The sequence below is a fragment of the Podarcis muralis genome, chromosome 13 (assembly GCF_964188315.1).
Source record: "Podarcis muralis chromosome 13, rPodMur119.hap1.1, whole genome shotgun sequence".
Taxonomy (NCBI): domain Eukaryota; kingdom Metazoa; phylum Chordata; class Lepidosauria; order Squamata; family Lacertidae; genus Podarcis; species Podarcis muralis.
The window spans coordinates 54,054,086-54,068,674 of NC_135667.1; the positions used below are offsets into that span (position 1 = coordinate 54,054,086).

Here is a 14,589-nt window from a genome sequence, read left to right on the forward strand (position 1 = left end):
GAAGTTTACATAAATTTGTAGAACAGTTTTAGAAAATCCTTAAATTTAAAATCCTTAGTAAAAAAAGCCATCAAGTACAGCAGGAGTTGCCACCATTCTGGACCAATGAGCACATTTTGAACTTTGAGTGTGCGCTGTGGGGGGCATCGCATAACACAAAATCGAGACTACGGTCCTTGTTGTTTTTCTCCACCATCCCCCACCCTGCAACAACCTCATACTTCCCAAGAGAAGTCCTGCTGGTCTTAACTGTGGAGATCATAGATTTTAAAGGCACAAGAACCCCCCTTTCCCCAATACCAACCCTAAACCAAAGCCTAGGCTGCCATCATATACCCACTTTTTCTTTAAGATCAATTGTGTAGTAGCATTAGCAGAAAATAACTTATAAGAGTGCTCTTGTGTTGCCACTCTCTGGACCTCTCGTGGAGGAAGTAAGATGATAATCGCAGAGTCCCAGATGGTTTATGTGGTCCTAAGATGTTTAAGGCTTTGTTTATTCTGTTAAATACTATTGTATATTGATAATGCAAAGCAGTGCAAAACTGATTTCAAATACATGTGTTTGCATCTTATTTCAAAGCAAGGCTGAGATAAGTCTAGTCAAATTACAAGCTCATCTTGAGTAGCATTAACATGAAAGATTATGTCCTTCTGTGAGACACAATATGGAACAGCAAAGAGGTACTGACATGGGCTGTGGTGATAAGAGATCAAAACTCCACTTAGCAATGAAGCTCACTGTGAGACCTTGAGCCTGTTTCTCTCATATGCTTACGATGACAGGACAGAGTAGGGAGAACTACCGTATTTTTCGCTCGATAGGACGCACTTTTTCCCCTCCAAAAATTAAGTGGAAATGTGTGTGCGTCCTATAGAGCGAATGCAGGATGCGCGGCTAAGCCCAAAGCCAGAACAGGGAGACAGAGCGCTGCACAGCGCTGCACCTCGCTGCTCTAGCTTGGGGTTAGCTGCGCAAAGCCTCCACAGGGCAGTGGGGTGAAGGCACCCCGCTGCCCTGCGGAGGCTTCAAAGGCTGTCCCCAAAGCCAGAACAGAGAGGGGGAGCGCTGCACAGCGCTCCGTCTCGCTGTTCTAGCTTGGTGGTGGCTGTGTAAAGCCTCTGCAGGGCAGCAGGGTGCCTTCACCCTGCTGCTCTGAGGCTTCAAAGGCTGCGCTCCGGGGGCTTCAGGCAGCTGTCCACAAGCCTTCGGAGCGCAGCAGGAGTTCCCGCTGCACTCGGAAGGCTTGCGGATAGCCACCTGAAGCCTGGAGAGCGAGAGGGGTCGGTGCACACCCTCTGCTTCGCTGGAGAGGCGCTGCACAGTTTTCCCTCTCTGTGCAGCGCCCCTTCAGTGAAGCAGGAGGAGAAATGGAAGGGGCTCCGTTTCTCCTGCCACTTCGCTGAAGGGGCGCTGAGCAGAGAGGGGGAGAATTTTTTTCCCCTCTTCTCCCCCTCCTATGGTCCGGTGCGTCCTATGGTCCGGTGCGTCCTATAGAGCGAAAAACACGGTATGTACACTTTCCACAGCCATTTGAGGAAGGGTAAGAAAAATAAGACATTTTAAAGTGACCCAATTAATATTTTTCAAAACTAGTAACTATGAAATTAGCTGCTGCCGTGGCCAATTAAAATTTATTGAAGCAGCATATTATTAAAACAAGCCTGGAGTGGCATAGTTGCTAGCGTAACTATGGGAGAGATTGTTGGTACCATCAAGGGGCAAGCTTCTTCAACTGCCTGGGACCCTTATCAGAAAGAGCTGTTGCCTAAGTATTTACGCTTGCTCTCTGACATTTTGGGGGGACTGACCAAAAGGAGGGCTTTACGTCAATGCCAATCAGTGGTGACTTTAAGCCCTGCTTGGATCAACTGTACTCATCTTTTGCAATGTGACTTGAGTTCAAGGTATGTTAAAAAAATAGTCATCTGCCCATCTGTCAAAGTGATCTGCTGGGAGTGAGGGTAGGGAGAATGCAGGATCTGGTCCTCCAACTGGATCCTGTTCCCCACTGCTGTACTATGAGAGATAAATCATGCACCACAATTCAAGTCCTTATTTTGTGAGCTTCTAAAAATTCAGCTCTCTGAAATGAATTTTCTTTGATCAAAATAGTGGGCAACTTCTCTACTACACCTTGAATAAAACTAGGCAGGACTGCCAAAAGCCAAATAAAATTATTCCAGGGTACAGATTCTGGTTGGAATCCACTATGTACCTATTAGCAATACATCATAGTTCATATCGTATTTAACAAAGCCACTAGTCTTTTACCTAAATCCAAATTATAGACAATTGAAGTAGTTTTGTTACACATAATTCCATGCTCAAAGTTGTTTACAGTACAGTAACCTAGATTTTCTGGTTTTTATGTACTATAGTGCAAACAAAAGTGCATTGAACTGAGTTTACAGTTTACTGAAGCAGCTTCAATTACTTTTAAGTTCCTCAGAACCGTTTCAGGTTTTCTATTGATGACTAACTGGAAGGAAACTGTCTTGGTAAAAGATCAGATATTACAAGAAAAATTAACCCAAACTGTATGTCACTCAAATACAGTGGCAATAAAGGGTTTAAAACTACGACAGTACAGTATAAACAAATAGAATAGAATACCAGAACATCACTTTCAATATTCTTTCTCCAAAATATCACGGGGCAGCAGAAAACAGTTAAGTAGCCCCTTTCACTTACTGAAGTCTTCTAGCATTTTATTGCATTCAAAAAGCATTCCTGACACAAAACTGGCAGTCTAGAAAAAATAGGCACAGCATCCTCATATTAGCTTGCAATCCTCCTTATAGGAAAAATTATGCCGGGGGGAAACTATTCAGTTTTTCTGGATATGAATCCTGATGCACATTGTACTCAAACTACGCATGCAAAGGTATTGACTGGAAGGCCGAAAAATTGTCTATGGGCAACAAAACATGTTTCCTTTAACCACACCAGCACAATGGGAATAGGAAAGCTTTATCTGTCCTTAAGAATCAATCATGTAGCAAAATCTAACAGAATATTGAACCTTAACACTGTATCTTTAACATCATCTTCACTACAGAGCATGAAAATAAATATTCTAAAAATGTGAATCAGCCTATCAACCCATAAATGGCCATATAGGTAATGAACACATGAACCTGTCTTATGCAAAGTCAAATCACTTATCTACCCTCATGGGCAGCCTTCTAGAGATTGCATGCCAGCAATGGGCAGAGCAACAGATGCAATTCTTACCAATGAATAGTAAAGCTATGCTCAGTCAGTGGCTTCAATGAGTACTTAAACACCTATTCATCCAGGCATGCCAGAAGTATCATCACAGTTCAAGAACATGCAAGTGCACTCAAGGAGGGTGTGAAGCAGGCATGGTTAGAAAGACCTGAAGAATTGCATTTTGCCCCTGGGTTTAAGGTTCCCTATCCCTGGTCTGCACTGTTTTACTGTTAATCTCAGTGTTGTGGGTTTGAGTCCCACATTAGGCAAATGTTTCCTGCATTATAGAGGGTTGGACTAAATTACCTTCACCGTGTCCCTTCCAACTCTACAATTCTGATTCCTGTCTCTACCTGACCAAATAGCAAATAATGTATTACCTTTCATCACAAAAACTGTGACTGCGGAAGGATTGATTTGTGCTTCAAAGAGGGCAAGAAGTCAGTCAAAATAGGCATCTCAGAATGGGTAGACACATCCACAAAATCACTGCAGATGGCAATGGATTCTATGTGGCAAAAATGAAAGAAAAAGTTTTTTTTCTTCTCCGAAACCAGAACCTGGGATCATCCAATGAAACTGATCAATGAGTATTTCAGGAAAGAGAAACTGATTTTTTTCTTCACACAGCAATATCAAATTTGTTACAAGAAATAGTGATGGTCACCAGCTTGGATGGTACAGTGGTACCTCGGGTTACGTAAATTCGTTCCGGAGGTCCGTTCTTAACCTGAAGCACCATTTTAGCTAATGGGGCCTCCTGCTGCCGCCGCGCCGCCACCGCACGATTTCTGTTCTCATCCTGAAGCAAAGTTCTTAACCTGAGATACTATTTCTGGGTTAGCGGAGTCTGTAACCTGAAGCGTCTGTAACCCAAGGTACCACTGTATTAGACAAATTCATAGAAGATATGAGCACTAGCCATAATGGAAATATTACCACGAGTCATAGGTATTATTGTGCAGATATCCTCCATGGGCCAGATCGGCGCAGCACAACGCCGGAAGTCACCTCTGCACATGTCCGCGGCACCGGAAATCGCTTCTGTGCATGCCCAGACGCTGAAAATCCTGCCTGCGCAGAAGCTATTTTCGGCTTCTGGGCATGTGCAGATGCGATTTCTGATGCTGCAGACATGCGCAGACGCGACTTTGGGCATCTGGGCATGCGCAGAAGCGATTTCCGGTGCCACGGAAGAGATTCCCCGCGCTGCGCTGGTTCAGGGGCAGCTCGTGGGCTGGTTAAATGGACTCAGGGAGCCGCTTCTGGCCCATGGGCCTTAGGTTGCCGACCCCTGGCTCAGAGTAACATTGTTATGGATGGCAAACAATTGAGTGCTAGGTTGGCGAGTGGGTGAACAGAATGCAGGACTCTTCTGATCCAGGAGGTGTTCTTATATTAATTCAGAAGGGCACTGCTAGCAGATGCAAGAAGACAAAGGTGTATGAATTTATGCATGGTGCAGAGAAAATATATAGGAATGAATTCTCTCTTCTCTCACAATACTCAAACCTGGATTCTTTCCAAGAAATTGAAAGGGGGAAATTCAGGACAGAAAAAAGAAAACTTTTCCACAGAGAACACAGTTAAAACTAAGGAATTCATTGTCACAAGATAGGGTGATGACCAGTAACTAACAGAGGCTTAGAATGGGGGACGGAACAAATTTATGAAGGATAAGGCTTTCAATGGCTACAAGTCATGATAACCATAGACAACCCCCAGAATCAGATGTATCATGTCTTTTGTGGTTGCTGAGGAATAAGTGAGAGAATGCTGTTGCATTCATATCTTGATTGTTCACTGCTGGGATGCATCCACTTAGCCACTGTAAAAGAGTACTCAACTAAATATAACTTAACTGATCCAGGAGGTTTGCATTTATATTCCTATGGTACAGTGACAAAAAAGGAGGATTCTCTTCTAACTTTTAATCACAAATGACCTATGAAATGTTCTGATTTCAGACACAAAAACCTCTCATGGAGACAGGGCAACTTTGTACCATGCAAACTTACAGAAGTTAAAGCCAGAAGGCTTGAAGCTTACAGAAGTTAAAGCCAGAAGGCTTGAGCAGGGACCGAGCAACAGGAGCTCACCCTGTCGCGGGGATTGGAACCGCCGACCTTCTGATCGGCAAGCCCTAGCTCTGTGGTTTAGACCACAGTGCCACCCGCATCTCTAAGGTTAGTCTCTAAGGTGCTACTGGAAGGATTTTTTTTATTTTGTTTATTCTATTCCAGTTGACATTACAAGAACCTTATAACTAAGAATGCTGTCTGATTTCCTTCTCCATTCCAAACCCTTTGTGCTGTGTCTTTTAGACTGTATGTGTTAGAACAAGGCTGCCTTATTTTCATTTGTAAGCTGCCTGGGAGCATATTTTTGGCTAAAGAGCAAGATAAAAAATTCTTTAAATTCATAAATAACAGCTGAGAACAATCTTTGGCCTCTGCTAAATTATTGAAAATCCAGCCTGTAACTTACAATCAGATAAGAAACAAAACTAAGGATAAACTGAGGGAAAGGGGTGGAGGGTGGAATTGAGAGTCATTATACTCTGGACCAAAACCAGAGTATAAAAGCTCTATTTCATTGCAAACTGTTAATTGTTTTAGCAGCCAATTAATATCACTATATGAGTTACAACAGAGATGGACAAGCTGTGGCTCTCCACAAGTTGTGAGTTCTAGTTCAGCAACATCAGAAAGTTGACAGGCTTTCCATCTCCAAGTCAGACATTTGTAAACTCCATTTTTCATCAGTGATTGAATGCTAGAGCTCTTTAAAGTATAATGAATTTTAAATCATGAATGTAAGTGCAGAATGTGGACATGCAAACCATGTGCACTCCCATCCTGCTCCTACAACCAACTGAAACAGAAAAAAAAAAGTCTTGCTGTGCAGGGAAGGAATGGCTCAGTTGCCTGGGTAACAAGGATGCATTTTCTCCTTTAGAGTGAAGGGTTCGTTTGCCCTCTGCGACATTGACACAATTGCCTGGGATCTTGGATTGAAAAACATTTTCAACTTTAAAAAAGCACTGAAGCAGTAGCAGCAGACCGGGGGGGGGGGGGGGGGGCCAGGGACAGCTGAAAATAGATGTGAAAATGCAGAGTGGAAGATGGGAGCTTTTTTATAAAACTTCTTTCTCCCTTCCTGTGCCCACCTGCTGCATCAAAACCCAAACCTTGAGAAAATCTAGAAAAGCAATATGCTGTGAGAATGAGCCCCTTCTGCATGAGAAAAGCGAGAGGCCAAACAGTGGTTCAAGTCCCAATATAAATTTTGGAGTCACCTGGGGATTTTTTGAGGACTGGTGGCAGACAAGCTGGAGTTTTTTAAAAATGGGAAACTGAAAGTTAATGCGATGACAGGTAGTGTATATATATATCTCAGAAAACCTTCATCTAATCAACAGCCACTTAATTTAATTTTAATCTCTAGGAAGTGGGAGTGGCATTTATGTTAGGAATCGGGATTCTGTAATTAATGATACTAAGCAAAGTAGAACTTAAACAAAACATTTAAAAATTCCTAAAATTATGGCTAAAGATATCAATTCCATGATCCCAGATTAGGAAAAAACTTATTGACTTTATCTCATAAAGATCATATTATTGATTTTAACGTTTTAACATTACCACTATCAAATCTGATGTTATTAATTCTAATGATTATGAAGGGGCTTGGTCTAGGCAAATTTAAATCAAATCCAAAAACCTGAATACTAGCTAGCCTTCTAATAATAATTTAATGGCTGAGCAGCATTCTGTACAGCTCCTCATTTAGCAATATCAATGCAACTATAGTCATACCTTGGATCCCAAACACCTTGCGAATTGAACATTTTGGCTCCCGAAAGCCGCAAACCCAGAAGTGAGTGTTCCGGTTTGTGAATGTTCTTTGGAACCTGAACATCCAACGTGGCTTCCGATAGGCTGTAGGAGCTTCCTGCAACCAACTGGAAGCCACGCCTTGGTTCCCAAACATTTTGAACGTTGAACAGACTTCCGGAACAGATTCTGCTCAATTTCCAAGGTACGACTATACAAATTCTTGTCAAACTGGATACATTGTAACTTCAGTCTAGATCCATTAAGCAGTTTCTTCAGGAAGCTATGCCTCTTTTCCCTTTATCTACTGATGCAGATCCCCATAGAGTCAACTAAAACCCTAATAGTATTTAAAGTAAAAGGGTAAAAAAAGGTTCGAATCCATGCAATGGGGTGAATTCCTGCTGCTTTGTCCCAGCTCCTGCCAACCTAGTAGTTCAAAAGCATACCAGCGTGAGTAGATACACTGCTGCAGATATGCTATAGATATACCTGTTGCAGGCAGGTAAACAGCACTTCAATGCGCTCTGGCACTCGTCACAGTGTTCCGTGCCCCAGAAGTGGTTTAGTCATGCTGGCCACATGACCCGGAAAAACTGTCTGCAGACAAATGCCGGCTCCCTCAGCTTGAAAGCAGAGATGAATGCCACACCCCATAATCGAATTTGACCAGACTTAATTATCCAGGGGTTCTTTACCTTTAGTATTTACAATCTAAAGTTTCAGTCCTAATCCATAATTTTAACAATTTTCTTATAAAGATGTTATCTCCACAGCCATCCATCATTTGAAAGCCCTTTTAGGATGTCAAATTAAGTATATAAATGTATTAACAAGGACCTCGGTTCCTAAAAGATTTCTTCTAACATGCAAGATTTCTTCTTGGGTAATGACCCTTAAGATTACAGAGGAATGGGAGTTATCCCTAGAGAGTTCTTTGAATACTTGATAGTCAGCCTCCCACCCCTCCTTAAGAACCTTCTACCTTAAACTGGGAATACACAGCATTTTAAAAATTTGTTCAGAAAACCTTCTGAGTAACTGGGATGATCCACTGGCTATGACTTCCAAATTTCCAACATCAAGCACTCTTATTCAACTAACCCCTCCATTCCCTGTCATTCATCACTTTGCTAGTCTAATTTCTGGCATTTGGAAGCCAGGAGCGTGTGAGAGTCTGGCATCTTTACACTTGTACAGGTGGAGCTGTGAAACATTGCTGAGAGATGACAAAAGATACGCTGAAACATCTAAGTTTCCCTGCAGGCTAACTTCATTAAATCTGCTGAGGCAGCTTTGCCTCATCTATCAGGCCTAAAAGTTCTCTGCCTTATATGCAAAATTAAGAAATCTGAATATAATGGGGTGTGTTTAACACTACTAACTCTCCAGAACCTATTGTTTTTTCACTGGCTTTTAACTCAGTCAAAGTGACAGATGCTTCATGCTGCAAGGACTAGTCAAGTTCTGGTTCCTCGTGAATTAGGTTCCCCTGCTTCCCCTGGCCCTACTTTTAAAACTTGCTAACCAACAAACACTGCCAGAAACAATTCTGCTGTGCAAAAGCAGGGATCCAATTTGGCCAGCAATGCCATTTCTCCTAAACCATGCCAACCTAGTCAAACAGCTGCTACATGAGAGGCTGGGCTTCAATTCTACATTGGTTGTGGGTGCCTGTTCCCAGTAGGGAAAGATGCCTGCTCTACCACTTCACAGCAAGGACAGTGATTGGCACCAGCATTAGAAATCAGCCAGGCATCAGTTGCAAAATCCAGTTGGCCTTTCGTGACTGGAAATGTCCGGGCACCACCCTTGGCACCTAGCTTCGCCACCTGCCTGGCTGCATTCAGCTGGTTTGCCAGGCACAGCAGAAGCAAAAAGGATGCGTCTTTTGCTGCCACGCTACCCTGCAGACCCTGATTCACCAGGCAGCAAAAAAATAAAAACAGATACCACACTGCCAGGTGAATCAGGTGTTTTGCAGGGTAGCACGGTAGCAAAAGACACATCTTTTGCTGCCACACCTCCCTGCAGACTACCTGATTCCCACCCCCCTAGTCTGCCTGGCAGCAGGGCAGCAAAAGAAAAAGGTACCTTGACATTTTGTTTTGGCGCCCACAACCTAGGACCAAGGAGCCACATGGCTCCTAGCATTCCTCTCCCAGTTTCTAACACAGATTGGCATTATGGGGGCAGCATTCCAAATTGGGCAGCTACGTATGAAATAGAAGACTTGTTCTCTTGTTGCCACCCTCCAAATTTATTTTGGAAGAGGCACAGAAAAGGGCCTTGGATGTTGATCTCTAGGTCCAGGAGAGTTCACATGGGACCCATGCAAGGCTTCCTATGTCAAAACTCTAAACTGCACTCAAAAATGAATTGGCAGTCCATGTGATTGGCTCAAAACTGGATACATGTTCAGATATGGAGTTTCTGAACAGTCCCCCAGAGGCAGTCCAATGTAGAACAGGTTGCAGTAATCTGACCCAGAAGTTACCACGGTACATGCCTTCTGAAGTTCTAAATGGCAAGTCTGAAGTAGGAATTGCATTGAAGAAATTGAAAATATTCAGCTCTGTTCTGCATGATGTTTTTCTCTGATCTGAAAGCCTTTCCAATCTCAACTCAGACTGAATCTAGGTAAAAAGGATCATCTCACCTACAAAAGGGGCAGAATCTACCAAGAGATGAAAGATGATTCAGGTGAAGGGAGAGATTCAAGCATCTTTTTAAAAAATACAAAAGTTCTAACTATCTCCCCCTATGTTCAATGGGTGGTGTGGGGAACTCCATGGTCCTGAATAGGGTAACTGTGCCATTGTAGGACCAGGAGAGCAGCCTGGGAGTCATTTTGGACTCACAGCTGCCCATGGAGGCACAGGTCAATTCTGTGTCCAGGGCAGCTATCTACCAGCCCCGTCTGGCATGTTGGCAGAGACCCTATCTGCCGGTGTCTCACCAGAGTGGTATATGCTCTAGTTATCTCCCACTTGAACTACTGCAATGTGCTCTACCTTTGAAAGTAACTCGGAAACTACAACTAATCCAGAATGCGGCAGCTACACCATTGACCGAGTGGCTGTCAAGACCATATAACATCAGTCCTAAAGGCTCTAGACTGGCTCCCAGTATGTTTCCAAGCACAATTCAGAGTGACACTTAAAGCCCTAAATGGCCTTGACCCTGTATACCTGAAGGTATACCCCCATCATTCAGCCCAGACACTGAGTCCACTTCCCAAGGGATTTCTGTTGGCTCCCTCACGGTAAGAAGTGAAGATACAGGGAACCAGGTAGAGGGCCTTCTCGGCAGCAACACCCTCCCATCAGATGATATAGAACTACACAATTTTTAAAAGACATCTGAAGGCAGCCCTGTATCAGGAAGTTTTTATCGTTTGATGTTTATTATGCTTTTATATTCTGCTGGAAGCACCAAGAGTGGCTGGGGAAACCCAGCCAGATGGGCGGGGTATGAATAATTAAATTATTATTACTAGAACTAATTTCATTATCACAGTAATCATTACTAGAACTAATTTCATTATCACAGTAATCATTAACAATATATTCAAAGACTCTCTCAAAAGATAGATCACAATAAATGAATAGTCAAAATGTAATCTGAACAAAAAAGACTTTTATTGGGCAGGGGGAAGGTAATGTGTGCCTAATTTATACCATATGGAACCAGCATGCATTATACTACGTATATGCAACATGCACCAAGCATTCACTTTCTTTTTGAAAGTACAAACTACTACTATTGAGTCACCTATTGTAGTAAAGTGCTTGGATGGAAATTCCTAGTCCACATCTTTATTATAACCTTGGTAACAAGAACACTTAAGTACATACAGTGTTTTACTTCTCAAATATATATAAGCTCAGATATGGCAGTTGACAAAATTAACACATGGTATTTGAGATTAGCAGACATTGTTAACAAACTAATTTTATAAAGGTTAACCTGCAGTATGTTATCATTCACATGTTTGTTGCCAGGTGCAGCAGACATATGTCTGCCAATGTCACACAATTTAATAATAATCTTTCCAGGATTCTTGGGGATATGCTGCCACCATTTTGCAAAATGGGAATGATTTATTAAAATACTGCAAAAGTTGCTTCCACACAAGCCTTTTTCCAGTTGTTTATTCATTTAATTTCACATGGCACAAAGGAAACAAAGGACTAAACAAACCTTTCAGTATACAGCTACTGTACTGCTACTAGTACACACAGATGCACACACCGAGCAAAGTATACTCTTGCACACAAAACTGAATAAAGGTATCCCAAGGCTCTACTTTTGAGATCACTATTAATGAGAAACTGTACTCCTTCAGGAAATTACTGGAGTACAGTACTCAACACTTAATGTATTAATATCCTTAAAATACCAAACATAACAGCATAACTATGAAAAACACCCTTTTTTTTGAAAGTCAACACTCATGGTTACCCAATGGGCAGAGATGATGGGAGTTGTAGTCCAACAACATATGGAGGCACAATGCTACCTACCACTAACCTGAAGCAAAACAGAGTTCTCCATCATTCTCTTCTCCCCCACTAAAAAATCATGGGCACACAAGCATCCAACTTTTGCAGGGAACCTAATTTCATGAGCACCTGGCATCTCCCCTGAGCTAGCCATCTAGCTCCCACCCTTCCACTTGACCAAAGAAAACAAGCTCTGTCACTGTCTAGTACCTGCATGAAGAGACACCCAGGTCCCAGAAAGGAAAACGGGACGCACATCACTTACCAAAACAAAGACCAGAAATCCACTCTCTATCTTCTCTGTACAGGTTTATCTATGAAGTACCAATTAAAGACACATGTGCCTTCAATCATCAAAACACACTTAAAGCAGCACTGAAAGACTGAATAAACCAGCACTGGTGAATGAAAGTATTCTCTCCCCCAAATAAGGCACATTTTATGAAAATAACACTTTAATATTAGAAGAACAAACCATTTCCTAAGTTTACATGTATATATAGACGGAAAAAATATTAAGGTCTGTCAAGTCTGTTACCAAGATTGCAAAATTGTACAAAAATTCTCAAAAACTAGTTGCAAACATAATGCCAGCAGCATGATGGTATTGTTTCCCAAATGTGTCCATTTCCCCATCCCTCCCTAAAAAAAAAGAAAATCCTTCTACTTGCTGTAAACAAAGGGCATTATACTCTTTGGTCATGGAAACATTTCTAATTACCTGAAGTTCATTAGCTACATAGTAAAATACATTATCTTACTATCCCCAGCACAGCCTAGAGAAGCTTTTCTGGGTCACCTTTTTCCTACCTCAAAAGAGTTCTGAAGAGGGCTTGCTGTTTAGGCAGCTGCCTTTATGTGCTTCACTCAAACTTTAATACGTTTGAAATGGAGGGGTAATCAAGCCGGCAAGAAGAAATTGGGCATATTTAGTAGTCAATCTTACAGTGAAAGAGGAACTTGTTTCTTTTTAAAGAGAACAGGAACACACCATTTTAAAATAGCCAGCGGCACAGCCTGCTTCAGGATCATTAATTTCCTCCACAGCTATGTAAAACAAGCAAACTTTGAGACAGCAGTGCCAAGCGGTACAATTATAGGATAAATAGTGGCAATTATTATGCCATATTTTGTATCAAACTGTCCAAGCAAAGATAGTCAAATTCACTTGCTTCAAACACTTTCTCAGATGACTGCACAGCACAGCAGGACAGCTAAAACGTGTAACGTTTAGTAAAGGAAAGAAGAAAAGGGCACATGGGTGGCCCACACTCTCACAACGGGCCAGGCCTGCAGCAGTGGGACCATTATGGGGTGATGGATAGATAGCAGATGAAGGCAGGAACTGGTGCCTGGACGCTGAAGCAAGAATTTTTAAAGTGTTTGTGGGGTTACAATTTTGACTCAGCTTCAGGCAACAAAATAACCCTTGGGAAAAGGGCAGAAGGAAAATTATGCAAAAAAATAATAATAATAATTAAGGGGGCTGGCTGGGGGTTGGAGTCCAGCAACAGCCAGAAAGCCAACCACCCATTTTGTGGGAAGGAGAGAGACCCTATTGCTGGAGGAGAGTAAGGCCGTGACCCTACGCATGCTTTCTTCTAAGTAAGCACCGCTGCATACTGCCATACTTGTTTCAGGTGCACGGGATTGGACCAACTTGGGGAAATCCACCCATTCACAGTCAATGCTGTAAAGGGCGATGCCCCGGCACTGACTTGGCGGGGCGGGGGTTGGGTTCGGATCTGACCCTAGCCAATGTCGATTGTCCAGCCACCTCTCGACCTGCCCGGTTAAACTCGCTCGTCAGTGATAAGAGATCTAAGCGCCGGCGACGAACGAGAGGGCAATCCATTAAAAATGAAACGAAACGAAGGCGTTAGGAGCCGCAACTACTCGAGCCATTCGGGAGAGGCGAAAAGTTTCCGCCAGGCCGTGTTAAGACGACGCGTGCAGACGACGCGTTTGGAACTCCTGCGAAGCCCGCAAGCGACGCGGGCACGCCGTACGTGTGAACCTGCCCTTTCCCAGGCTGGGTTTGGGTTCTCTCTCCCTTTTTTCTACGGAGGGAGGGAAGGAGAGAGAGAGAGAGAGCAGCCCTACGGAAGAGACCCACCTCCATCGAGCTGGCCTCGGAGGGGGAGGGGGAAGCAGCGAACGCCCCCCGTCTTCGAGTAGCCCTTGGCGGCCGCCGGCCGTTGCCGCCAGCGTCTTCGGGAAGCGGGCTGAGGAGACGCCGCCGCCGCCGCCGCCGCTCTCCCGCCAACGGAGCCCCCCTGGCGGCGGAGGGGAAGGCGCCGCCGCCAGCTCGGCACGGGCCGAGTCCGTCCCCTCAGGAAGCCCTTCGCCGCCGAGACGAGGACGGCGCCGCCGCGACGGCGGGAGGCGGCCGCTGGGACTCCGCGCCTCGCCGGAGATGGAGGGGGAGATGGAGGTCGCTCGCTCCGCCGGCCACCGCCTGCCGACGCCCTCAGCCGCGCAGCCCGCTCGGCATCTCCCTCAGCCGCGCTGAGTCTTCACGGCCGGCGGCGGCGGCAGCGGCGACTTCCTCCTCGTCGTCGTCGTCCTCCCCTCGAGCGGGCTGAGGCGTTAAACGGTCCCACCTCAAAGCGCAAGTGCGCGCGCGCGCGCGGCCGGCTCGTGCACCCCGACTTCTCAGAACGCAGTCGCGGTCGGCGCGCGCACGTCAGGCTCGCTCGCCGGCCCCACCCAGTAACACCTGACTCCTCCCACTCCCCCCCGTCAAGGAAAAGGAGAAGGAAGCAACGGTTGGCTACGGGTGGTCTTGTTTCCGCCTGCAGGTGACCCGGATGTCGGCGTCACGTGCCGCCGCCCTCCCTCGCTTCGGAGGGAAGGGAGGCGAGGAGAGGGGATTGGGCGGCGGGGAGACAGGGGGCGGGGCGCGCCACGCCAATCAATCCATCCATCCATCCATCCATCAAAGAGACTGAACAGAAACCTGAAATTGCAGAGCTCGAAGTTCATTCTGCGCCGTCGGGGAGACGGATGCTGTTGTAGAATGGATGGGACT

The 14,589-nt window shown here is 44.6% G+C and overlaps 1 protein-coding gene across 1 annotated transcript in view; it reads right to left on the reverse strand.

Annotated features, from left to right (window-relative positions):
- The window catches only part of GALNT1 (polypeptide N-acetylgalactosaminyltransferase 1), a 60,779-nt gene extending 46,561 nt beyond the window's left edge, over positions 1 to 14,218 (reverse strand). Inside the window, exon 1 of the mRNA XM_028703031.2 lies at positions 13,675 to 14,218. The gene's annotated coding sequence lies outside the window, so the exon portion shown is untranslated. The remainder of the gene's footprint in view (positions 1 to 13,674) is intronic.
- Between the last annotated feature and the right edge of the window lie 371 nt (positions 14,219 to 14,589).